Below are 25,836 nucleotides of genomic sequence, written 5' to 3'. Positions count from 1 at the left end.
CACTACAGTATTACATTCTCCTCCCAACATAAACATGAAAGATTTGTTACAGGTGACATGACACCACAAGTCTCTGTCTACATCTTTGTCACAGTATTAGCTCAGGAGCAGCCCTAAGAGCATATGGGCACTCCTGAGTCCTAGTAACAAATCCATTAAGCACTTATACAGGCACAGTTATTTGATTATCACTCCAGTGCAGCTTTACATCACAAGTGCTTACATTCAAGTGAAACCTAATCCTATGCATCTGTCCTTAGACCCTCAAGAATGCTAAGACATGGATCTTTAACAAAAAAGGATTATATTTAATTTGCCTTGTTTTTTTCCTAGCCAGTTCAGCTCTTGTTTTGGTGTCTTAAGTAATATGCACTTAAAAAGGAATCTCACTGCATGAGTCCATCTTTTTTTCACAAGGTTCAGCTATCTTATTTTTCTTAATAGACAAGTTTTTCATCAATATATTATGAAGTACTGTATTTACACCAAATTCCAGCAAGTACATAAAAAAGCATTGAATATGGTATTTCTGCCAGCTCTAAGACTGGTATTATTAATGACAACAGTTTTGCTAACCACACCAACCAAATAATAACTAAACCAGTTATCGCCTCTGAACACAACTTCTGAAGGTGTTTGAATGCCTTTCTAAAATGCTAAGCATCTGAAAACTTAGAGGAGGAGTGGCTTTAAATCACAGTGGGAAACCTGATACAGTATTTCGATTAAATGATACATGAAAAATAACAACTGCAAGCATGCAAGTTGACAGTTGCTAAAACAAACACCAGCTGCATTTACTTAAAAGATCCGTTCAAGGCAAGGATATGCAAAGTACAAAGGGTGTCCAGTTCAATGGAAAAAATAGCTAATATATTTTTTCTGGTTTTCACTAACAGAGAAGACAGATGACATTTCAATGGTGTAATCAAGATCCTCATTGTCACTGGTAACAGAAAATGCCATGAGATATGAATGGATATGGTGGATAGGAGCCCTTGTATTGAATTTGTGCATTGTATGTTTCTGCTTGAAGTAGCACTGCTTTTTTTTTTTTCGCTGGTTGGTTGGTTGTTTTTCCCTGGCAGTACATTAGTCCTTTCAATTCTACATCTTTTTAGTAAAGCACTAAAGGGTGTGACGGAACCCTGCGAAGACAGCAGAACTGTGGTCAATGTTTAGCGTAACTATTATTTTCATGTTAGTCTTAAAAGTTATTTACACTAGCAGGGAATATGTAAGTGTTTAACTATTTGCAACAAGAATTTAGAGCTAATGGCTCTGTGCTAAGAATCACCACTAACCACCCAATCACTCTGACATATTTCTGACAGATTTAATGCTTGCTCTCTCTTGCTATCAACAGAGAGATTTCCAGGATTGCTTTCTCAGATCTGTGATTTCAGAGCTCCTTGTGTAGTAATTTCTGCACTGGCATATGCTCATATTTACTCTTACGCATTTTCCCTATGTTTTGAGGACAGTCGAGTTGCTGCTGCACCCTAGACCATTTCTTCTCCTTACTGGAATCTTTACCCTTGGCATATTTGGAAGGAACGTCTTCAATGTATACAGCTTTGTCCTGTATCAATGTGCTCAGGTCTCACAATTAGGAGGAAAAATTTGGATGCATAAAGAATGTGTGGTGAGGCTTTCAGTCCTAACTATTTAGCCAAGCAATTACAGAAACACAGAAGTTCAAAAAGAACACAAGGAAGTGTCACAATCAGAAATGTAAATGAACAACGATACTTGTAAGAAGCTAATTAATGGCCTAATAAATCCCTGTAGCAATGGATTAATTCCATTAGAACTCTAGAAAAGAAGGTGAAGCAATTTCTTCATTTACATGGAACAAATGCTTTCAAGGATACCTTGTGAGTCAGACCAGTGCTCAAATTTGGAAAATTATCTGACATTCCCCTTCAGAAGTAAAAATAAATTTGAGCATTACTGAAGGCTAAGCTGGTGGCTGAAGAGTCCTTCTGGAACAAAGCAGCGTTACCTCTCATTTTCAGGAGTCCACATAGTTTTCCATGTCTATGTAGTCACTCCCGACTTTATGCTTTTCAACTAGCTGCATAAGAACTCTTCTGGATTTCCTTCTGACTTTACTTTCTAAGCCAAATCTATAAGGAGATCTACTTGCTGTCAGGCCCACATGTCCTGTAAAGACCCACTTGGTGAGCTGAGTGCTGTCTCCCTGCGGGTGGCAGCAATACCTACTGGCGATGCTGGCGCTGGGGGTGAGTCAGGCCTCCATCGACTCAACTGGAATATAACATGCTATTTTATCATAGCACATCTGCCAATATCATATTATGCAACACTACTGCAATTTAAAAGTAATCAATACCTGTGATTCCATTATTTATAGAAACTCATTTAACTACGATGTACTTAAGGGAAGAGCGAGGGGCTAGTAAATGCCTTTTAAAAATGACGAATTGTTCCATACTAGAAAAAGAAAGGACAGGGCAATCCAACAGCCCTTTCTTACTTTTTTGCTTTTAGATGCTGTAACTGAGTAATGTGGTAAAGCCATTTGGTTTAGTCTGCATGCCTCCATACCAGACCAGATGTGCAGGGTAGTAGAATGAAACTCCTGCACCATTCTTGTCACGCTGCAGAATCTTTGAGGGATCGTGGAAATTTTTCGATCAGCAATCGCTCTCCTTACCTGTATTTGCTCAGAACGGCTGTTAATGATACATTTCACCACCTCAACAATTTATTCCAATACAGCTTACTAGCTATATTGGCTGTTTCACTGATGGGCTGTTCTCACACCAACACCATTTTGTAATCAAATCAAATCGCTTTGCTATGAGCCAAGTTTATATAGCATAATTCTTTCTCCAAGTTCAAGATAAAATCTTTAAACTCAATTAGTCTGCTTTTACATACTATCTTCACTGAAAAATAATTCTATGAGCTCAATAATCTTTCTTTGTAACAATTTTATATTCATATTTTGCATATAAAAACATCACTGCAGTCAGATACCAGAGAAAAATGAATCATCTAAATTATTTTCTTCTTTCATAACAAAAGAGAAAACCCTTAAAAATTGTACATAGACCTTTACCCAAAGGTAACTATTTTTGTAAAGAAGTTTATATCAATGGAGCAGGTAAGAGGGAGTGATTTCCACACTTACATGTAATTGCTTCTGAAACTGAGAGTGTCAAATAAATACAATCCCTCATTGGGCAAACTGATTAGACAAAGATTTACCATCCTTTAATCTATTATTTGCTCTGGAATAAAATCTAAAGCCTTCCAAGAAGCAGGGAAGATACAGGAAGAGATAGGTGGCGATGGAGGACAAACAAATCAGCCTAATGACATTAATTAGGGCTTCAGTCCTTCACTAGTGATGTGCACGTTTTAAGCTCTTCACTTGAAGTACCTCAAAATTAAGAAGTACAGTATGTATCTTATAAGTGCTAGCTGGTCACAAGCTACAATGTCACTCCATTACAGGACATTGTTTTAAACACTGTCAAGATTGCCACAGACCAGCTGATGAAAACATCAAGTGCAGGTCAAATGCAGGAGAAAGGTCCAGTGCAGCACAGGGTTAGGACAGGGCTGCCAGTGTTGGTGTGAAGCAAAGGGGGCCAGTGACCCCAGGGAACAGGGACAGCACCATTCACGGCCAGTGTCCTTGCAAACCTCACTGTATCCACCCTGGGAAAGGTCACAGGCCCCAGTTACCAGCATGATGCACATATCTTTTCTCCATGGCTGACTGAGCCAAATTGAGAGATGTGTTGCGGTTTTTAGGAACAGTTTAGGATTGGATTTGGTTGTTTATTTTTTAGATTAATATATTCCTTAGAGTTCATCAGGTGGCTTAATTTTATTTAGATCTGAAGATGTGCTGCTTTCCTCACCAAGGCACTTGTCTTTATCAAAGGCTTTTGTTTCCTGCTACAACAAATTTTAAAGCAGGGAGAAACAGGACTTAAACTCAGCAGGTGTGGAGAGTGCTATACAGGTGCAATAAAAAAAACCCCAAAGACTTAGAAGGCTTTTGTCAGCCTAAAATATTCCCTAGGATTAAGCTTGGTAAAATAATAATAATAATGGTTGTAGTGATGGCTGAGGCTTGCTATTGAAACCCTATAATTTTAAACAGCTGTGACTCCCAAAGGATGACAGATACAGCTTGTACACCTCTACATTTACCCCCTCGAGTTTGTATTTCTATTTGTCTGTAAAAACAGTGGATCAAATTTGCCCTTCAGGTAATTCCCCTGATTTAATCATCCCTTATTTCCTCTGAGCAGCAGTGGATAGAAACAGGGTTGACTACCTAGTCTGTGACGTGCTCTGTGTGCTCAGTTCTGATTAAAATTAGTAGTCGTAAAGCTATTAAGATATCTGAATCTGATCAGTTATAATTAGAACAAAACTATCACAGTAACAAAGCAACACGAAAATGTGCTGCTCCTTTATAGAGAAAGCAAGTGCAGAAGAGCCACTTTGCAGATATAGCACTTTGCATAACTAATAAATCTGATTAACTTTCCAGGTCAGTCTGCATATGCAGGATGACTTGAATTTAGAGATAAACAAGCTTTGGAATTTCCTTTTTGTGACAAGTCCCACTTGCAGAAAGTATTTCCAAGGAGAACTGCAAGAAGATTAGGACATTTTGTGCTCTCCAAGAAGTTGTAACATTGTTATTTCCATTTTTTTTTTAATACTACATTTCAGCACTCCTGGAACCTTGATGATATGTCATTGTGACCTGAAACAGGCTACTCTGAGTCAGCTTTAATTTAGGAAGTGTTTTTTCATAGTAAAGCGGTATCTTCAGGGAGTTGTAATTTGTTAGAACATCTCTCCCTGGTTGTGTTCTCTTTGACTCCCATCAAAATATGCACCCCATGGAAAGTACTCTTAATAATTGATTACAGCTCATTGGCCAAACAAAATCAGTCAGAAATATTGTTATATATTAAAGATTTGAAAGCACTATTATAAAATATTTTGTTAAGAAATGTTAAAAAAATCTGATTTAAAAAAAAATATTTATCTGGACCAATAATCGGTACTGCACACATTGTTCACCAAGAGAATCTGTCACCCTCAAACTGTGTTTTTTTAAAAAGCATTTGTGCATTTAATGCTAAACTTGATTACATATGGATGAGCAACTGCACAGAACATTTTCAGAAGAAAACCTAAATCTATACTGCTCAGTCAAAGGTATAGCTCTCTATGGCTTCTGCTTTATTGGGATGAATGGGAGCACTAGTTACAGCAATGGAGATACAAAAACAGAGCTTAATATTTTGAGTCAGTTTTAACATAGTTTTGGTTGGGAAAATTTGATTTTTCTTTTATCATATTTCTGTGTTTTGTTTTGTTTTTGTTTTTGTTTTTTTTCTCATTACATTTGTGGCACCTTTACATATTCAGAGACTTAAAAAGATGGAAAACCAAGTGTATCAGCATCATCCCACAGGGGACAATCCCACTCAGTTCTTTCCTATTCAAGGATTTTTGCCCATGCTTTCCTCACCATTGCTTCTTGATGAATCTGAGTCAAAACTACATATGTCTCAAAGTGTGTGTGTGACACCTGAAAGTGCAGCTGTGCCCTTACTGATGAGTGCAGCAACTTGCCACCAGTGGGTCTTCTCTTCACTGTTTAGTGAAAAAACTACTCACAGTTGGAGAAGAGCCAAGAAAGGATGAGCTCTTCCTTGCGTGTGGCTTGATTTCATTGCAGAATGAGGGATTTTTTTTTTTCCCCAGGAGTTCCCTACATCAACAGATAGACTGGCTGATGGACTGAGTAAAAAAATAAATGGGGGGAAGCATTAAATTACAGCTTTGATTTCAACAGTACAACCACCAAAACCTTGCCCTGCCTGGTACTGATGCAGCAGGGGCAAGTTTTTGGCAGTGACCAGCCCAGTCCTACCTCCCAGCTTGACACAGCATCGACCTACGAGCGTCCAGCGAGGCAGCTGCTCCCTGGACCGGTTGACATGCTCAGCTGCCTGCGCCAAGAGCATTTCCAAACCTTCCTAGTGTGTCTGGTAATACGAGCATTAAAATGAAAGCCAGGAAAGCTCAGGTCTTAATTCTAGACCTGGCATTCACTTGCCATGTCTAATTATATATTGCATTAAGTATTCATGAGGAAAAAAAAAATCCATAAGTGATTGACTGTAATAAAAGGGATTTAACAGCCTGTCCACAGTTCAAGCTGCCCATCAAACAGGCACAGCTTGCACTGTGGTTGTGATTATGGTCATCACAACATGCCCTGGTGTCCTGGTTACCCTTTTCTTACCTTGTCTGAGAGCTAATTTGAAATATATTCTTTTTTTCCTTACATATGACACTATACTCTGGCTGTATGGTGAGTTTTAGAAACGCATTATGCTGTATATACGTTTCCCAGGCAACACTTGCAATACAGGCTTCAGTATCCAAGTTATTTGTGTTGACAATCCATGCACAGTCTCCCATTACTACAGTTGTTCATTCTAGCACTTTATGGTTTTCAAACTTTATAAGAATTGAAGCTTATGTATAATTTAACGGGAGGAGAAACCAAGGCAGCTGGTGACAGATGTGCTCTGGTACATGGCTATTGAACCAGCTACCACACCATGCTGTCGCCTTGTGGCTTTTTTCTTTGTTTGTCAATGGAAAATGCAAGAAGGATTTGGACAAGTTTTGTTAACTGCATTTGCATTTTCATAATTTCAAAGTAAATTGACATGTAAGTAAAAAACCAAAAACATTAAAAAAGAAAATAATATTTGATCATACATTCTCACCCATTTTTAAGCAAAAGAAGAAAAATAAAAGACTTCAAAAATAGCCTGCTTTATGACATCTTGAGTATTGAAATAAAAAGGGAAAGAGAGCCTGAAAACTGTCATGCAAATCAGAGTTCAGTGAGGAGAAAGATCCTCTAATTCCATAGCAAGTACACAAAACCCTGCAAGCAGCATGCAGCACATGCTCATCACCCAGGTGCGCTTTGCTTCGTTACTGAACCGGCGCTAGACACGAGGTCTCTTTAGGAGGACAGGGCACAAGGTAACCCTGAGCCGTGACTCTGCCCTGGGCACCAGGTCCCCTTCCAGGTGCCTGGCTCTGCCCTGGCCCTTCTGCAGGGACCTCCCTCCCCAACAGAGCAGTAACTTCTCACTGCCTCTCTCAGAGAAGAACGTTCGTGTTCATATACCTCAGGAGACACAGAAATGCCTTCTCCAACTCTTTCTCCCTTCTGCCTCTCTTTTGGAATAGTCCTATTTGTACAGCAAGATTGATTTTATCCATTTAGAAGAGCACAAACATCAAAGAAACAGCACCTTTTATAAGGACCAAAACAAAGCTAATTTAAACTTTTTCTTAATGGCAGTCCTGAAGGACCCAGGACAGGAAAATTAATAGAAGATGCAGTTTAAGTTACCAAAAGCATTGGCAGACAGCCGCATAATCCCAGAATTGTGTCAACTTAAAACCTTCCCCTGGCAGGGATTCGATTCTTTTCATCTCTCCTAGAAGCTTGAAAAGGTCAGAGAGATAATATTACCCTGCATTCACATCTAGGCTTAATCGCAGTTCTAGAAAGACATCTATACTTGAGGCTTCAGCTAGCAGCTCAGGAACAGAAAGTGGCAGGTAACCTAATGGGGACAGACACCGTTCAGCTGCTGCTGACTCTGCACGCCCATGACAGGCAGCCGCGACCCTTAGTGGGTCCTCAGTGGGTGCCAGGCATCCATGGGATCCCCTGCAACTGCCTTGGCTGACAAGGCCACCTGTGATCTTTTCAAGAGTTTGATTGTGTTCGGTGCACATCTCTGTGTAGTGGAGTCTGAAGCAGTCTTCACCATGCTGACACCCAGGAGATGCTTTCACTGACATGGGGAAAGCGGGAGTTTTGCTCTTGGATCTTGTGATTTGTGTTTGGTTCCCTTATTTCTGTATCATGTGAAACAGGCCACCTTAAAGATTAGCAGGAAACAGAAGAGACATCTGATACATCTGTTCACCTGCACATCCTACAAAGCATACAAATAACAGGACACTAATATCACCTGCAGCAAAACTACACTCAGAGACACAGCAGAAAAATAAAACCAAACCTCTCTTCTACATTTAACAGTGATCTACACCTTTACAACCTCAGGGCCTTATTATTAGAATTCCTTATATTTAGGAATGGAGCCATGGGTATGGAAAACCTCCAGTTCAGATGAAACACAAGAGCTGTCTGCTTGGTAGCAAGGGCTGCAGCAATCTCATCAAGGTGGGCTCCCTTCTCCCCACTGCTCTGTCTATGACCAGCTCAGGTTTCTGCTCAGCCCTCCATGGGGAGAGGGATGGGGACTGTATCTGCAAATACGACATATCCTTTAGAACATGGAATTTGCAGATCAATACAAGAAGGTTTAGCTTTTGTCCAGTCATTTTTTCATGTACACAAAAACATGTACACATACATGAGTCCATATTAACAGAAAGAACTTACAGCATAACCCAGAACAATAAGTCTGCAAGTCATAATGCTGAGCTGCACTTCCCTGAGATGCCAGGGAACGGAGAATGAAAATAATTTGCACTGAAGCTGGGCTGCAGCCCACAGAGGTGCTGAGGAGAGGCTGAGCATGGCCAGCCCCTGGGGAAGATGCACACACATGTTCTGCATCCCCCACATAACTGTCCACCCTCTTTCCTTGCTCTTCTGGCCTCAGGGGCACAGCACAAAATGCTGTTTCCAACATCAGCACATCACAGGGCAGACAACAGGAGATGTAGGAGAGCCCATGCCCTGCCTCAGTTCATCTTACCAAAGGCACCAGCCACTCACTGACTTTCCAGGGAGCATTTTTGCTCCTTGTGATCTGCAACATCTTCTAGGACCTACCAGGACTGCCAAAAAAATCTTATCTAAGCACTTGGTAAAGGTTTCTGTTCTGCATCCAAGAGCATGGCAAAGTCAACCTTGGGTCATTACCACATGTCCAGAAAAGAGAGCCTCCTCTTCTGAGCTGCCACTCACTATCCGTCTTGTGACTTCTGAACAATGACTGCAAGGGGCATTTTGTCTCCACGCTACTTTCCTATGATGGCTTCTGATCAGTCTAATGCATTTTCTTAGTTGCCTTTTTTTTTTTTTTCCAATATCAGCTGTGTCATACACTTCATAGTTTTCAGGAAGTTTAAATGTTTGAAGGAAGGATTAGGAATTAATCTACCATTGTTCCTATCTGACAGGTTTATAAAAATTTAGTTTAACATACATTTCTGTGACACACACTTATGACTTTGTACTTTTAAAAGCATCTTGTTTCTTAATACTAATAATTCAATATGTGTAAATGCCTGGTGATTAGCTATATCATTCACTACGCTGATCCCACATGGACTTCACTGACAAAAAGTGGGACGAGACAATTGAGCTATCTGCCAGAAAACTCCACACATCTGCAGATACAGCTAAAAAAGAACAGTTTTATATTAGGGCATTTTTATTTTAGAGGTGATACTCATTGATTTGCTATGTTCTTTCAAACAATCATGAAAACTTTTGTTCATTCTTTGTCTCCCAGGTATTCCTACTTTATGAAATTCACAATACAGTACAAGGATGTATATGTTTACAAAACATAAATCCCCCTCTTTTCTCTCCTAAACTGTCATTACTATTTGTGAATAAAATTATGATTACTTGTGTCATATTCTGTATATTAGCACTGGCTGATCAAAGACAAGCTTTGTAAGACAAATGTCAGTGTAAACATGTACACTTTAAGAAAGTTTAGACTCTGAACTGAAGGAATAAAAATTAGAACTGCAAACTCATCTCAATATTTGGCCATATTTTGAAAGATGACAATGAGGTGAAAAATCTACAGTTTAAAGAGTTGCTTTGTTGTGCTTGATATTGAAATGCTGTGGACTTCATAAAAGGTGCAGGAATATCACAGAGAAGTCGCAAATGGAAGAAGCAAGTACTAAAGTGCAAAACAGCTAGTAGGAATACACAGTGGGGACTGTTTGCAGTTTTTCACTGATAGAGCAAAAAAGAAACAGCTGAAAACATAACTGAACAACCCCACTTATTGTATTCAGACAGATTTATTTCCATCTGGACTCCTTGGGACCATCCTAAAATTACTTCTGAAAGCCTGCAAGCTCTAGAGTTACTGCAGGAAGGATTGGAAAGCACCTTTGGCTCATAAAAAAAACCAAAGAATCCCTTTCAGTATCTCTGTAGTAAATGACTCACAGCCACAAGCTGGCTAGGCTACCTGCTACATCTGTATCTTGAACCAGCACACTTATTAGGAAAATTTTGTCCTGAATTTATCTAGATCTGTTTTAACAAAATATACCAAGCTAACACCTCTGGCTGCAAGCATGCTCCCTGTGCGGCATTTCCTAGTAGCTTGGCAATGTTTCATTTATTTTGAAATCATGGCTCTGGTAATTCTTGGACCCAAACCTCCATAATCTTAGTGGAATGTCCTAAGAAACTTAGCTAGAGAATTTCATTTTCTACACAAGGCTGTCAGAAAAGTATTTGAATATGTTCAGGTATCCAAGACTGAACTGAGTTTGTGAGGATCTAATTTCTATACGTTCAGAGACATAAACATAAGATAAAGTAGTGATACAAATCACTATTTAAATGTGCATTTGTAGGTCTCTGCTAAACACAATGAAGAGCTACAGGCAGTATTTTTATTTGTGTGTGGGTGTAGTGCAGCTCTACATTTCATTCTCTGAGTGATACTTAGCAAAACTTACGCAGTTATTGAAGTCTTATATAACACATGTAGTTTTACTTTTAGATACAATGTCAGCTTTGACACACCAATACCATAATTTTCTTTTTCAAAAACCGTAAAGTTTGCACTGTAAAAGTCAGGTGTGTAAAATCAAAGTCCTGCCATATTGCTTCAGATTTTCACAGAACACTAGGCTTGGCCACCCCTGTGCGGTGAGCAGTGCCCGGCCATGCAGCTGCCTGGGGCACGATACAAACTGTGCCCTTCACCAGGTGTGGACAGTGCACGAGGTGATCTCTGTGTTTAGGCTGAGTGGCAGCAGAACACGATTTATCCTTGAGCCCAATCCTGACAGCATCTAAATAAAAGAAAAAACTTGCTTTCCCCCGCGCATGACTCAAGCAATACAGGTAATCGATGTTGCAGCTATAAACCCAGAATGAGAAAAGCACAGTAAAACATCCCAGGAACAGAAAGCATTTAAGGACATTGTCCCTACCTTCTTACTCATTGAAGAATGTGTGTATGTTAGTGCTTTAGCTCAGATGGGGAATGCTGCTTTGAAGTCAACCTCCTCATAGTCCCTGGTGCCTTTATGTTTGCTTCACATAGCAGAGTCCAAGAACATAAAGTGGATTCCTTCAGAATAAAACAGAGCTATGAAGTGCTTGCCTGGCAGATTATGACTGCGCATGCATTTCTTATCATGTAAACCACCAATACTAATCCCTTTGTTTGATGGACATTTGTTGCATTTTCTGTTCAGCATCATACAAGTTTCTTGGACAAAGTCCCTCATTTAGATGTTGCCTAGTGTACTTATTTTCAAAGGAGTTCTGAATCCACTGATGTTTAAAAGATTTATTGGTTTAATTATTAGTTTATTTTCTGGTTTATTGCTACCCTTTGATGTTACTGATGATTTCAGAGCTTCTATAAAGGCTGTTAATTACTCATGGCATTCAGAGATCTAACAAAGTATGATTTAAGGTAGTACATACATTGCTTGATGAAGAGATCATAAATTTTTTTCACTCACTAAAGAAAAGAGAACATTTTGCAGAACATTTTCATAATGGTGGAATAAATAATAAGTCTACATTGGGGCTGCCTCAGGGAACATAAAGTCAAGGAAAGGAGGGAGGTGAATTTTACAAGTGCTGCTATCTGATGACTGTGCAGGAATATCTGGGTAAGAACACAAGATGCTTGGACAGTGGGGCAGCCCTATCTGCAACTGAGGTCTGGTGTGCTGAAAGAGCAACACGAGTAAACTTTAAATGAATTTCCTATTCTCCCTGTAAGAAGGCAGAGAACAGTGTCTGACCTCCATCCTCAGCAGAACTACTGCTGCACACTGTCTTTCATAAGGTGGCGGGTAACAGAAAGTGTTCCTGAGGCCCTGCAAAATGAAAAAATGCATTGCTCATGCCAAGGGAAAAGATTAAAAAGCTTACAGTGTATTCAGTTACATTGTTTTCTAATGCAGAATGGTGCTTGCTAAATTACCAGGTTTTTTGTTGTGAGATAATCAATAGTCTGCAAGGATTATCACTCTGCCACAAGAAGATCCGGTGTGCAAAAATTTGGAAATGTTGATTTTCATTGGCTTTTAAGTAGATGAAAAGTAGACAGCAACTATAAGCATGTGCAAATTCAAAATATCAGTTCAAAATCTGTGTATGAGTTTTGGAAAATGTATTACATCTCATTAGAAGAAATGATAAAAAGATTTTTTGATGTGCTAATGAAATCAGACTGACACTGGAAAGTCGAGAGCAGAGTGTCAGTCTCACAAGTGAAAGAGGTCAAATTTTAGGAAGCTGAGTAAATGTGAACGACTGAAAACAGTGGGAATTGCAAGCTTTCAGCAGCTCTCTAAAGCAGACTCTTAATATTTAGAAACTGAACTCCAAACTTAGTATTAGTCCAGATGTTAAAGATAAAAAACTTTACAATGCCCAGTTCATCAAATTCCAATTCAAAATGTATTCCAAAGTATATGGACCTTCACAAATCCACTGCAAATATGGCCTTTGGCTTTTAGCAGTAAAACAGCACAACACACTTCAACTCTGAAAAAACAAGATCCCTCATATCCCTTAACACAGAACAGAATAAAGATTTTTCATCTGAATACTACCAGCATATCTGAGCTGGTACCATCAAAGTTGCTAACTCCTTAGAACAAAATTATTCAAGGCTATACTCTACTCTTGCAATTGCGTCTCACAATCCAAAGATGTTCTCGCTGACTTCTGTCTGATACAATCCCACCGGCATTGTGCTGGGAGCAACTCTCGCAGGTCCAGATTCAGTTAGATCATCAGGAGCTAAAAGCAGGGCTTCGCACCTTCTCAACTTAAGAACCAGCCCAACTAATTAATGAAGCACCTGTATTGGTGTGCTATGATTAGACATTCCACTTAATGAGCACCTTTGTCATCTTAACCTCTGAATGAACTGAAATATAGCTTGCATTGAGTGACTATGCTCTAATATTTCATATAGGAAAGATACAGGTGTACATTACAGACTTGGTTTCATTCAAATACTAGGAATCTTACAGTCATTGTAACACCAGGTTTGTGTTTAGCTTCTAGTCTTTCCTATTAGTGGTAAGAATAACAACTGAATACTTCGATGAAAATGCAAGAGAGATGTACAGTCAGAGTTAATAATCTTCAGGCCAGTAAAATGCCCTTTTAGAGACAGTCATGGTACTCCTTTCCCTGAGAAGTCTTGTACACAAAGAGCTGAACATTCCAATGGGCAAAAAGAGGGCAGTATGAGGCAATATTTTTGTTCCACAAGTAAAATTAATTTTTCACAGGCCTATCAAGTCTGGGATCAGAGGCTAATCTAAGTAACCCAACAAGTTCAACACAAGTCAAAGAGAGGTCATAGATGCTGGAGGGCTGCTGCATGGCAGAAGGCTTACTGGGAAAAGATCAAGAACATGTGGTTTACAGGGAATTCAGTTAAAAACACAGAAAACAAGCAAGAAAGTTTCACAGGTTCTCCATTGCTTGTGCTCGGTGCTCTGTTTCTGGCTTGGTGATTCTGTTGAGGTGCATATGCCTCTCAACAAAGTACCAAAGCCAAATCTTAAAAGACCCTGAAAAAGCATCAGAACTACCGAAACCCACAGAGGCCACAGCAGAAGACAATCCTGCCGGTGTGATAGAGCAGCCATCCTGGTAGTTGCAGAGGCTTGTGATTTTACAGTGGTAGTCACTGAGCCTGCAAGACTTCACCAGGCAGGGAAGTGTGCTAGGGAAATCTGGTGTGCATAGAGGCTTCTGTTTTGCACATTGAAGACAGAAGCAAAATAAAACCTGCACAAAGCACAAAACAAGACTTTTTCTTATTCAAAGAAGGATGCATTTATTTTAACTTCTAGTGCTAGGTATTGAAACAACAGGTAAAACTGCAACCACAAGAACTTCTGCGAAATGATGCCTGCAGGTGACTCCTTCAGAACCATCATCCTCCCCTATCCCCAGAAACAAGGAATCTTTCAGCATAAGAGTCAGAAAATTAAAGCTTTCACAGACCAAAGGAAAAGAAAGCAAAGTCTACCATGGGACTCACATTAAGCTTTTCTTTCCTCTTGTCAGAAGAACTAGCTTGAATATCTAGAGTAATTATAATTACTATGCTACCATGTGGAAACGAAAGCTTTTGTAGTAAAATCATAGCCCAAGACACTTAGTGATTAGCAGCTCAAAAGTGCCCTTTCAACTCCATACAGATATTCAAGAGCATCACTGCAGCATGCCTTGTAATTCACTCAGCCCATCTTGCAAGAACACAAAATTCAAGTTGAAACTGTTTCCTTAAAAAAGCACAATGAAGTCCAGAAACAAATCTATTGTGGGGCTAGTTGGACTCCAACCCTCATTTTTCTAATTAATGCCTGTCTTGTGCACTACATGTACCCCCACAACGCGATTACTGTCCTGTGGCCAAGTCTTTCCATTTAGGTCAGGGCTAGATCTCTCTCTGTACCAGTTAAACCTCTGGGTGATGAAGGCATATATAGTAATCATCAGATCCCCACCTAACAAAATAAACCAAAGGGGTAATTCAAAGACCCATTTAGAAAAAGTTTATTAATGACCTCACTACAAAGCGGCCTTCAGGGATATGAAACAGAATGATTGCACTGTGAAATCAAAGAGGCAATATTGATTTACATGTGGGTTCATTTTTTATAATTTAATTTCTTAAATCAGTTGCATCCTCTCTTTTGTGCCAGATCCAATAAACAATTAATGGTTATCCAACATTTATTATCATTACTCATGAGGCTTGAGTACTGGGATACATAAAACCTAAGTCTAAAACTCACTTTTGGTTGCATACTGCAGCTGGCACTAGACCAGCTCTCCAGGGTAGCTCAATGTATCATTACACTCTTAGTATCCCAATGGGTTTTAATTCTAATAATTTAACTTACCTACGCGAGCCATAAAAAGTTGTGAGATAATGATTTTTCTGATCAAAGTAAAAAATATAAGTGGCATATTTTGCTATCATTCTGCTCTTCTGTGTTACTAGAAGGTTATGGATTATCTTTATTTTCACATCTGGAATTTACTGCAATAAAAATCCTAGTGAATTGTTCTCCTCACTGCCAAAGAAAGCAACATATAAAATTAGTGCTGTGATTGTTGCCAATTTTAGGACCATGCATGTGTGAGAGAGAAGGTAAAGATAAGAGAGTGTGTTTTTAGATTACATCTGAGAAAACAAGAGTAATCATCATATAAATGAGTGTATTTTTCTCAGTTGTCAGAGTTACAAGTCCCCATGTGTTAACAAATGGAAAATAACACATTCATTACAGCCAATCTAAAATAATCCCAGTGTGAAGAAAGGCAGCAGCAGACCTGCCAAGACATGCAGCATCTCAGTGTGACCACGCAGACTTCATTGGTCACAAGCAGAGACAAGCGTGCGATTATATTTAAATGAAGATAGGGCTGCCAGCATTCCTATACCTGGAAATCAAAGTTTATCCTACAAAATAGCAGAATATCACACCTGCACGTTGACAGGTGTTCACTTGAATGTTTGGAAGCTTATGAAGCTAAATCATTAAGCTGCTGGAAAAATGGTGCATGTCTTGAGTCTTGACATATGGAATACCTTTTCCTCCGTCTGTCTCTCAAATTCAGAGTCACATGAAAAACTATGTCTTCTCTTGATCTTTAATATACTAATTTGTCCCATGATCTCATCACACTTGTATTTGTTGATTGAAGAAGCTCAATGGTATGAATTAAATGGTAATTGCTCACAGAACAGGACTTGCCAGAGAAAGTTTCCAGCTTGTTGAAATGCACAGATCTGTATCCCAGGGGTGTCTTACTGGAAACATCTTCGTTATGTTCACAGCTTAACTGTGTCTTACACTTTCACAATTAATAAGATTTCATTACCCCTGAGGTTTTATATGCAAGCAAGATTTGTCAGTAAGTTTTGAATTCAGTATATTCAAGAAAAGTAACTACTTTGGCTAATAAATCCCTCAAGTAACAATTAGTGTCATCAATGTTTTATACATAGTTTATGATTCCAGTTAAATTGGCAAATGTCATCTTTTATACATGCAGTCAGACACACCCATAAGGTTTAATTCCTAGGAACAGAAAGGTTTCCCCTGCCTACTGAAAACACAGCCAAAAGGATTTTTCTCCAATTAAGGCGGTGTCCCTCATAGGAGTGATCAGTGCTCCTTACTACTGTCCTGACAGTGCAACAAGGCTGTCACTAAGTCAAACCCTCCAAGTCTTCTTCCCAAGCCACTGATAAGAGGAACAAAATGATCCAGATGCAGATCCAGGAGATTTTAAAATGTTGAGATATATATATGTATTTAAAAAAAAAAAAAAAAAAAAAAAAAAGGAAGAGAAGGCCTTTTACATTCTTTATTGCTTCTCTATACACCATAACCATATTCCAGGACCATCACTCCAGGACTCTCACTGTGAACCAATCAGCTCAATTAAGGGAAGACTGACAGACTGACATCATTTCTCCTCTTGTCTGAAAACAGCAAGTTTGCACTGAACGTAATAGAAGCCTGTGGTTCAGGGGACAGTTGGGATATAGGATTTTTTTAATTCCTATTATCAGCTAACTAAGGAGGACACTGCTCAGAAAACAATAAAATGAAAGAACCTGACACTTCATACAGATTTATTCCATTCAATAATCTGTTTAGGTTGTGTGAAGTAAAATATTTCCTGGTGCACTGTGAATCTTCCATCTGAAGTATGGAGTTGTCACAGACTCCATTCTGCTATTTATGAATATTTGTTCTTGAGCAAGGTAAACCAATAAAGATATCTTGCACATCTGTTTGCAAATCCAGATTTTCATGTTTATCCTGGATGGTAACTCAAATACCTCCAGCAGAATCAGTAATGCAGTATTAAGAGCAGACTCACAGAATGGCCTGGGTTGAAAGAGACCCTTAAAGGTCTTCGCATTCCAACCCCTCTGCTACATGTAGGAACATTTTTCACTAGATCAGGTTGCTCAAATCCCCATTTGACCTGGGGCTTTGAACAACCTGATAAGAATAAGGAATTACTAACAAAAAAAAGCACTATCCATAACCTCTCTGCACTAGATGCTACAGCCATTTGCTTATACTAGAATTCAGTAGAATTTGTCATAGCTTGAGTAAAGCATTTTAGAAACTACTCAGTCAAGAACTAGGGTAGTTTTAGCCCATATTAAAGGAATATTGCCAAGGAAAAACAGCATGAGGTGAGGTTTTGTGTGGTTTTGTTTGTTTGTTTTTTGGTTTTGTTCTTTTTTGTTTGTTTGTTTGTTTTCCTGTCCTGTGTTTGCAGCATTACCTCATTGCAGTTTGGATAGTGAACCTAGACTATTCACTTTCCTATGTCACCTTTGCTTTCAGTCATTTTTCCAATTTTTTCCCTGCTCTTTTCCAGTATCCCAGTGCCACCAAGATTCCAAAACTCTGAGAGACTGTTTAAACCTCAAACCAAGGGCAGGTTTCCATTAAGGCTATTTTTTTAATAATTTTTTTTTGCTTTTAAACACTGCTTTTTCTTGAAAAAAATCCTACCTAGAACTTAAATTGATTGACAATTGACAAATTTTGGAGATTTATAGTGTGATTTGGGAACTTCAGCTGGCCTTCTGGTATACAAATGGAAGCATAAAGCACTCCATGTGGAGCCAAATCTGTCACTAAAAGGAGGTTTGCTGTACCCTGACTGCCATTAAAAGCAGCCTGTTCAACAGCAAAGGAAAATAAAAAAGTCATGACCCCTGCTCTCCTCACTGGTATTTTTTTGCAGGTTACTTTCAAAAATCTTTTCTTCCCCAGTAATCCATGAAAATATGAATCAGAGGCAAATTTTAAAATACGCAGATTTTTCACTCTGGGAAGAGTAAAGCTGAGAATAGAGAGATACTACTTTGACTAGTGGTCCATTTCTGCCCTCCAGCACCATGTTGAGATGCCACCCCCACAAGTAACCACAGGTCTGTTCTTACAAACATTTCTCCCTTCCTGTCCTTGTCTCTCTCATGTCATCAGTTATCACTTTGTCCATGACTAGTCTGCAAACGCTTGGCCTAAAAAATAAATCAGCTATTTTACACCCCTTAGTCTTGAAGTATGGTTCAGCCTTCGTCCATCTGGGCACAGTTCAGGAACTAGCAACTTACTGAGATGTGGGCTGTGAAACCTCAGGCAAAACGTTGTAAAAGGGCCAGACAGAAACATCCTTAACTTCAGCTACCACGTAAAGCAGACCTTCTCACAAGCTCTCCTAGTTTCCAAATAAGCATGTTGGCTCACTTAGCCTCTCACTAGTCTCACACAGGAGAACTCACATAAGCAACTATGATGTAGGTTTTGCTTGAAGGAAGATCTGAGAAAATGCTTTAAAGCAAGTAAATTCTAATTAGCAGATCTGGCACAAACAAAATTTTGAGACTTCCTTTTTTCACACTTCCTTCAGTTAAAAAAAAAACAACCCTAAAACAAATCCTCCTCCCTCCCCCCAAAAACCCCAAACAAACAAAATCCCCTACACACAAGAAAACATACATGCCCACAAAATTGCAAAACAAAAAACCAAAACAACCCATCAGAAAGCAACCAAAAGTAATACATTAACAATAAACTAACTATGTTTTGTTTTGTGGGAGTTTTTTGTGTGTGTGGTTTTTTTTTCTTAATATGGTTACTTTTAATTGAACACGACTGTAGAAAATGTTTTGATCCTATTTCTTTAAAAGTTCTCACTCAGCTATAAATCTTTTGAATCACAACCTCGTATTGCAAACCATTTATATGGTTTCAGCAGCAGAGAATTTTATATTTTTTAAAATGCCAATTCTGTATAGACTATAATGATACAGGGAGTATAATGAAGTAGTGTTGCCATTATAGATCTTTTCAAAGTTACAAACATGTCTTATATACACAGATAGAATTTTTCTGAGGAAATATAAGTGTATGTCCCATCTGAAAATTTCCCATAGATTTTTAACATACACTGTTACTGTGCTGTGAAGCATTAGCAGTAACCTGACAGACTGCGGTGGCACCGATGAAACTTACAATATATTAACTTAATAATCTTTGAATTTGAGAGAGCTGAATAATGTAACAAGATTGCTAACAGTCATTCTAAGATTTTGGACTAATAAGTGAAATTTAGAGAAATAAGTATTGTCGGTTTACAATGTTGACTTTTTAAATTAAGTTGCTTTTTAAATTTTTTGCTCAGAAGCCACTATCAGTTATTCATATACCCTCTATGATAACTATATATGCATATATATTTTTTAAACATTAAGAAAAAAAGACAACATGCAGACTCCAGCTATAGACAGGTCGTTCTCAAAGGTAGTAGTTTTTTAGGATGTATATCATTATAAAGAACACACTGACATAAAGAGAAATGGGCCCAAATTCTCCATAAGTAAAAGAGAGTCTCATGTCTTCTTATCAATTCTGGATGAAGAGGCTGCCGAAAATTGACTGAGATGTTGCCAAACACATATTTTGAAATAGTACTTGTAGTGTTCAATCAGCTGCAAACCTCTGATGTTTTTAGTATTTCCAATATGTCTCACAGTTAAATTGCATTAAAACATTCTTATACCACAAATTTAATATTCCAGCCTCCCCAGGAAATATTACTTAAATAATATTAAAAAGTCATCTTAATTATAAAACCAGATAATTTCATACCAGGTCTGAACCAACTTTTCTTTTTTGAAACAAACTTCATAAATACAATTTTCTGTAAGTTTTTTTAGTTTGGCACTTGGGGATTTTGCCACATTTTGCAAATGCAGAAACTACCGGCCTGACTACAGCCAAGGCTCCAGTTGTTTCCTGAGGTAGCCTGTTCAAGGTGCAGACAGATGGCAAAAGTGTAAGACTGTATAAGCTGCTGAGATACTGAAGCACAATCCACTGTTTCAGCAGATAAACTTTTAAAATTTACTCAAATGTTCTGATAAACTTTTAAAATTTACTAAAATGTTCTTAAGGGACACAATAAGCATAAACCCCACCAGGTAATGTTCACAATATTTGGAACACATATTTTTAAAAGACGTGTTAGCTAACATTAAAAGCCATTTTTTATTTCTCTGACTGGTCTTTCTATTCTGTTAGTGATTACACTTAGTAACAATAACATGACTATGTCCAGTGTAGGAATCTGTGTAATTGGGTGGAAACTGTTGATAATGAGACCTTATTCTAATTAGGCAGATAGAGCGCAGAACTTACTTTATCAGCAAAAAGCATTCAGGAATGTTCCAAGGACACTTGACACTCCAAAGCACACAGGCATACTCTCTCATACATACTGGAATTTCCTCCCTCACAAAACTTTAGCCTTTCTAATGAATGGGATGACAACTTGGAATTAACATTACATCAAATCTAGATATCAAAGAAATGCATGAAATGACAATATCAAGATTCCTCTAACCTTATATGTTCAAGTTGCGTACAAAGTATTTTCTATTTATACTTTATTAAACATCCATCTAAATAATCTGATTGTGATAAAAACATGCCACAGAACATAAATTAAGACAAAGTATAGCTTTTGGAGATTCAATAAGTGCATTTCTTAACTATTTCATTTCAACATCAGTGTTTTAATATTTCATGAGATTTAATATAATTTCATCTCCTTGAAAGAGAAAAACCAAAACAAGATTGGTGACCATCCAGTTTTTCTTAATTGGGAACTACTGTGCATTAGATGCTCAGGATGATGCGGTTAATACGCAAAGATCTTAGAAATTCATAAAACTGTTCTGAAGTAATATCAGAAGTTTTCACACCTCTTATTTCCTGGAAACAGCATTTCCAAATATCAGTTTGAAAACTTTCCATAGCGATGTTTATACAATATCATATCCAGAACTGTGCTAGTAACAATCAAGCTTCAGTGCTGAGTAAACTTCAGATGTTTTTAATAGGAGTGTAAAAAATATATACTTTTAGCTTCCAAAGCAAACTTGTATCAGGGAGGCCAAAGCCCTAACCTTCAACAGAGCTTCAAGCAAAAAATTCCCTTCCCAACAAAATTATAAATTTCTCAAACACTACATAGAAGAGATCAAACTTTCTGATCAGAAATCATCTTCCAAAAATCAGTTTGTAGAGATATAAATTTGTGATACAACATGCCATAGGTCTTGGAAAAGTGAAGGGAAGAGGAGAGTGCTTGTGAGAGCTGTTCACAGGAGAGATGTGACACTGATTTCCTGGGGGACTACTAACACCATTGAGGGATGGCATTGCACGGACCTGCTGGTGACTCTATGGAGAATCAGCGATAACAGTTTCAGAAGCCCCTCCAGCCTCCCTCTCTGCTCTGTGCTCTGCATTGCATAGCAGACAGGATTACTCCTGGATTACTCTTAGGAGAGTGCAGCCTGTAAATGAGTCACATAACACAGTCCTAGCATGTGAGCTACACAACTGGTACATGGCAAGTGGTTCAGGAGATACAGGTCGGCCATTGCTGCCAGTGGCAGCTACTTAGCTTATCTACATCAAACTGGAAGAGTCCGTTGTGAACCTCTGTGTAGTCCAACAAATACAGTTGGTATGTTTTTTTGCTTATGCTGATAGAGAACCTCGCTCTAGAATATTTTTTACTGAACTGAAACAGAGAATGAGTCAAAACACTATTTTGAAGTACTTCTGGAGTACCCCCCGCACCAGACAACATCAGCATATAGTATTGACACCAACACTTGTATTCTTGGTTGGAACAGCAGCATGGGTACAGACTGCATGAAGTATCAGCCCCAACTCGTTTCCCCACTTCTTTTCTGAAATGCATTCAAGCCTGGAAACCCTACTCTGTGTATTCAGCCTATCAAAATACTTTAACAAGTCATAAAGGTTGTTTGATTTCCACACAGTTCTGTTGAACTCCAAATGTTGATGGCACAATTGTTTGCTACCACATCTCCCTGCTGGAACTGTGCACCAAAGAGACAATAAATAACACGTGGTTTCTAACCCCCGTAACTGGAAAGCCATGAGCACGGCCTGTTGCCATACACAGGCATGACAGCAGCTCACCCAGCCACATACAAGGCAGAGAGGGTGGGGCAGCTCTGGGACAAACCACAGTTTCACCTCCAGTTCACTAGGTAATAATCAAGTCAGGCAGGCATGAAGTCTAGGTGGGTCAGTCTGGGGCACAGACAGTTTCCTTTACTTTTGATTAAGGGATAGTGGAGTTGATATTTACCAACAGTTTATGCTTAGCCAGCATCTGAGATGCAACAATATTTTCCTGTACTTGGAACATAAATGTAGTAGCAACTCTGACTGAGAAATCAAGTTGTATCTGTGAGGTACTGCACACTCAAATAGCTGTTATTTTGACAGACTGACCCAGATTCTCATCTCATTTCTTGAAATAAATGGTATCTTATTTCATAAAAGAACTCCTGCAATACCCATTTATGTCAAAGCAAGATCATAATGCAGACTTGCAGTCAAAGATGATCAAAATTTCTCTCAAAAAAATTCTAGGTTATGTTTTCATCTTGAGAAGTGTGCCAGCATTGAGGTCAAAATTTCAAAGTTAGCAGTTTATGAGGGAATATTTATTTCATTATTCTTGATGTATTAACAGAATTAAAACTTAGTTTTTGACATTTTTAAAAATGGAGATAATTTTTTTTCCTGCCTTTACATTGTAAAGGAACATGTGCAAGACTATCAGTCTAGAAGCATATGCAGTGAAGTCAGCACCAGCCTGTGCCTTTCCTGATTGAGGAATTAGTTCAAAAGAAATGTGTATCTCTCCCCTGCATCCAAGAGAAAACAAATGTGGCAACTAATATTGCTCCAAATTCCTTCAGCCATTTTTATCTTTAACTCTTTCAAATTGCGATAGGAATGACGCACACATGGCAGTGGTAAGTAGAAGTCTGCTTAGATTTCAATTATCTGTAAGACGTAGAATCTTGCTAAGCCAGATACTCTTTCATATTACAAAGGAGCAGATGCAGGAAGGCTCGGAAGTTCATGGTGCTTAACCCACCCCATAGATGATCTCTTACTACAGACACAAACATGGGAAAAAAGCATTGGGTTTTGCTCAGATAGGACTGAGCTATTAAACTGAAAAATTGGGCTATGAGTTTTCTAAGAGCAAACTACTAGAAAGTGATAGATTTTTATTTCCTGCTGGGCCAGAAATAGTATAAAGAGTTAGCAGAGTAAACAGAAATACTACAAAAACACCAGAACCAGAACATCACACTCAGGTGCGCAGCAGAAGCGGACGGGGCAACCTGTGCCTTGTGGAGGAAAGCCAGATACTGGAAAGAGGTAGTCTGGATTCCAGTGTGCATTTTGCATGAAACTGAGGTTTCCTTTTGTATCCAGCACAGCTTTATGCATCTATTCTTTACCTAAAAAATTATCAAATTCTTATTACCATGTTCTTCAAAAGAAAACAGAACAATTTCACTTCTACTTTGTGATTCCCATTGTTAGAATATTGTGTACCAAGTTTGGCAGTTGCCAGCTCCTTACTAATGTTTTCTGCACCAAAACCCAGACCTGCCACTACTAGTGGTCAGCAGCACGATTTACAAGATCTGTAGGATCCTTATTTTAAGTCTTGATGGCAAATGATAAAAATAAGACTGCAAATATGTCCAAAAAGCAAAAGAGCTAAAGAAATAGAACAACTTTTTTAATCTTTCTGTCTCTAAAACAAGTTGAACTAATGTATCAAGAATTTTTTACAATCATAACAAATATCATATTGTTAACTAATAGCTGACATGCACTGATATTTTAGCCCTATCATTTATGCTTTGAAATATACTTTAAGCAGATGATTCAATTCACCCTAGTTGCTGTTTGATAAAAAAGTATAGTCACAAGTAGGACAATGAATAAGTTTTGCACACGTTTCTATAGCCTTAGGGATCACTACTAGCATATCTGATCTTGTTCTGACAGAACCCTAAATAAAAGCAGCAAATAAGTATGAACTTAGCTCTAGCTCTTTATCCTTTCTCTACAAAACGTACCTCTGTCTTGTACTTCCCTGGAGCACATGACAGCCTGTCTGTCACTTGGCCTGGTATTTGCTGGGATGACTCTTTTTTTTCCCTAATTCCCCACTCCAAAGCTGGGGTCAGCAAGCAGGGGGATGCCCCAAGCACCCCTGGAGCTGTGACCTCTGAGAAGGGACATCACAATGAGGTCCCTCTCCTATGAACTGGAGCATTTCTGCCCCTGGGTCCTGAATTAGTCTTAAGACCTTCTTACCCACCATGCTTCCCTACTGCCTCACACTAAAAACTTGCAAGGCAATCAGGTTTGTCTAAAAACTCCCAGGTTTTGGAAAAACAGTTTAGGACCATATTAGTGACAGCACAGCAAAAACTCAGTATGGACTACAACTGGGATGGCCCCCGGCTGGGAATCTTGTCCTGAACACTTGACATGTATAGAGCACATGGTCTCAGGGACCTTAATCCCCACCTGTCAGGATGGAGTGGTCCCTACTTTCAAGCTGGCTGGCCCTGTGCCCTGGAGCACAGGTGTCCAACAGGAATGATTTTCTGGCCAGCACGCAAAACACAGCAAGTAGCATTGCTTCTGCAGCAGGTTCTGCTCTTGTGACAGCACTGAAAAACTAAGATTAAGTAAATAGTACAGCAGATAGTGTAGATTCTTCATTTGGTGTCTAATTCTCAGCAAAAGTTAGACAGTAGCAGCAGGTTCTTGAACCTAAAAAAGGCTAGCAAGCATCGGCTTTTGCTAAGAAATACCGGCTTTTCTCCAAATACACATGCCAAAAAACCTGTGAAATGGGTTAGGGACTGAACCACTATCTGGCCACAGGCAGTCCTGGGGTCTGCCCTTGTGTGCTGGGGCTGTAGGCAGCGGCTGTGTTCACACTCCTCGTCTTCTCCAGCAGCCCACCTCATCCAAGCAGACTTGTCAGCAAGATCAGTGAGACAACTACAGACCGGCCAGCTGCCTGTGGGGACTTCAAGCCCTGGTGTTAAATAACACCATCGCTTCCTCAGAGCTGGCTCTCACCATGACTTGAAGATGCCCCAACTGGGACCAATTTTATGGCAACATCACCTTGCTAGTGATTCATTTCTTTCCTTCAAGTTTCTCTACCTGTTAGAAACTACAAACCATGTCATTCTCTACCTGTAGAGATATCTGTATTTTAATAATTGCAGAACAGATTACAGTGGAATGATTCTTGCCTACTCTAGCACAGTGGTATAATGTTTTAGAGAAATCTGCCAAAAATAGAGTAGGTCTTCAAAACAAACAAACAAACAAAAAAAATCTCTCGAGTTTTCTGCCAACAACTGACCATCTCTACTAGATTCTGTAGTACAGACTTAAATATTCCTCTTGCAGGTTATTCCTTTTGGGCTGTGTTCTTAGAGCCACATGCATGGCCTACAATTTCAATGTGGTGACTGTACGATTACCTGCATGAACTTGCAGGACCTAATT

The sequence above is a fragment of the Nesoenas mayeri genome, assembly GCF_963082525.1.
Source record: "Nesoenas mayeri genome assembly, chromosome: 6".
NCBI lineage: Eukaryota > Metazoa > Chordata > Aves > Columbiformes > Columbidae > Nesoenas > Nesoenas mayeri.
Note: the sequence above shows the minus strand (reverse complement) of the source record.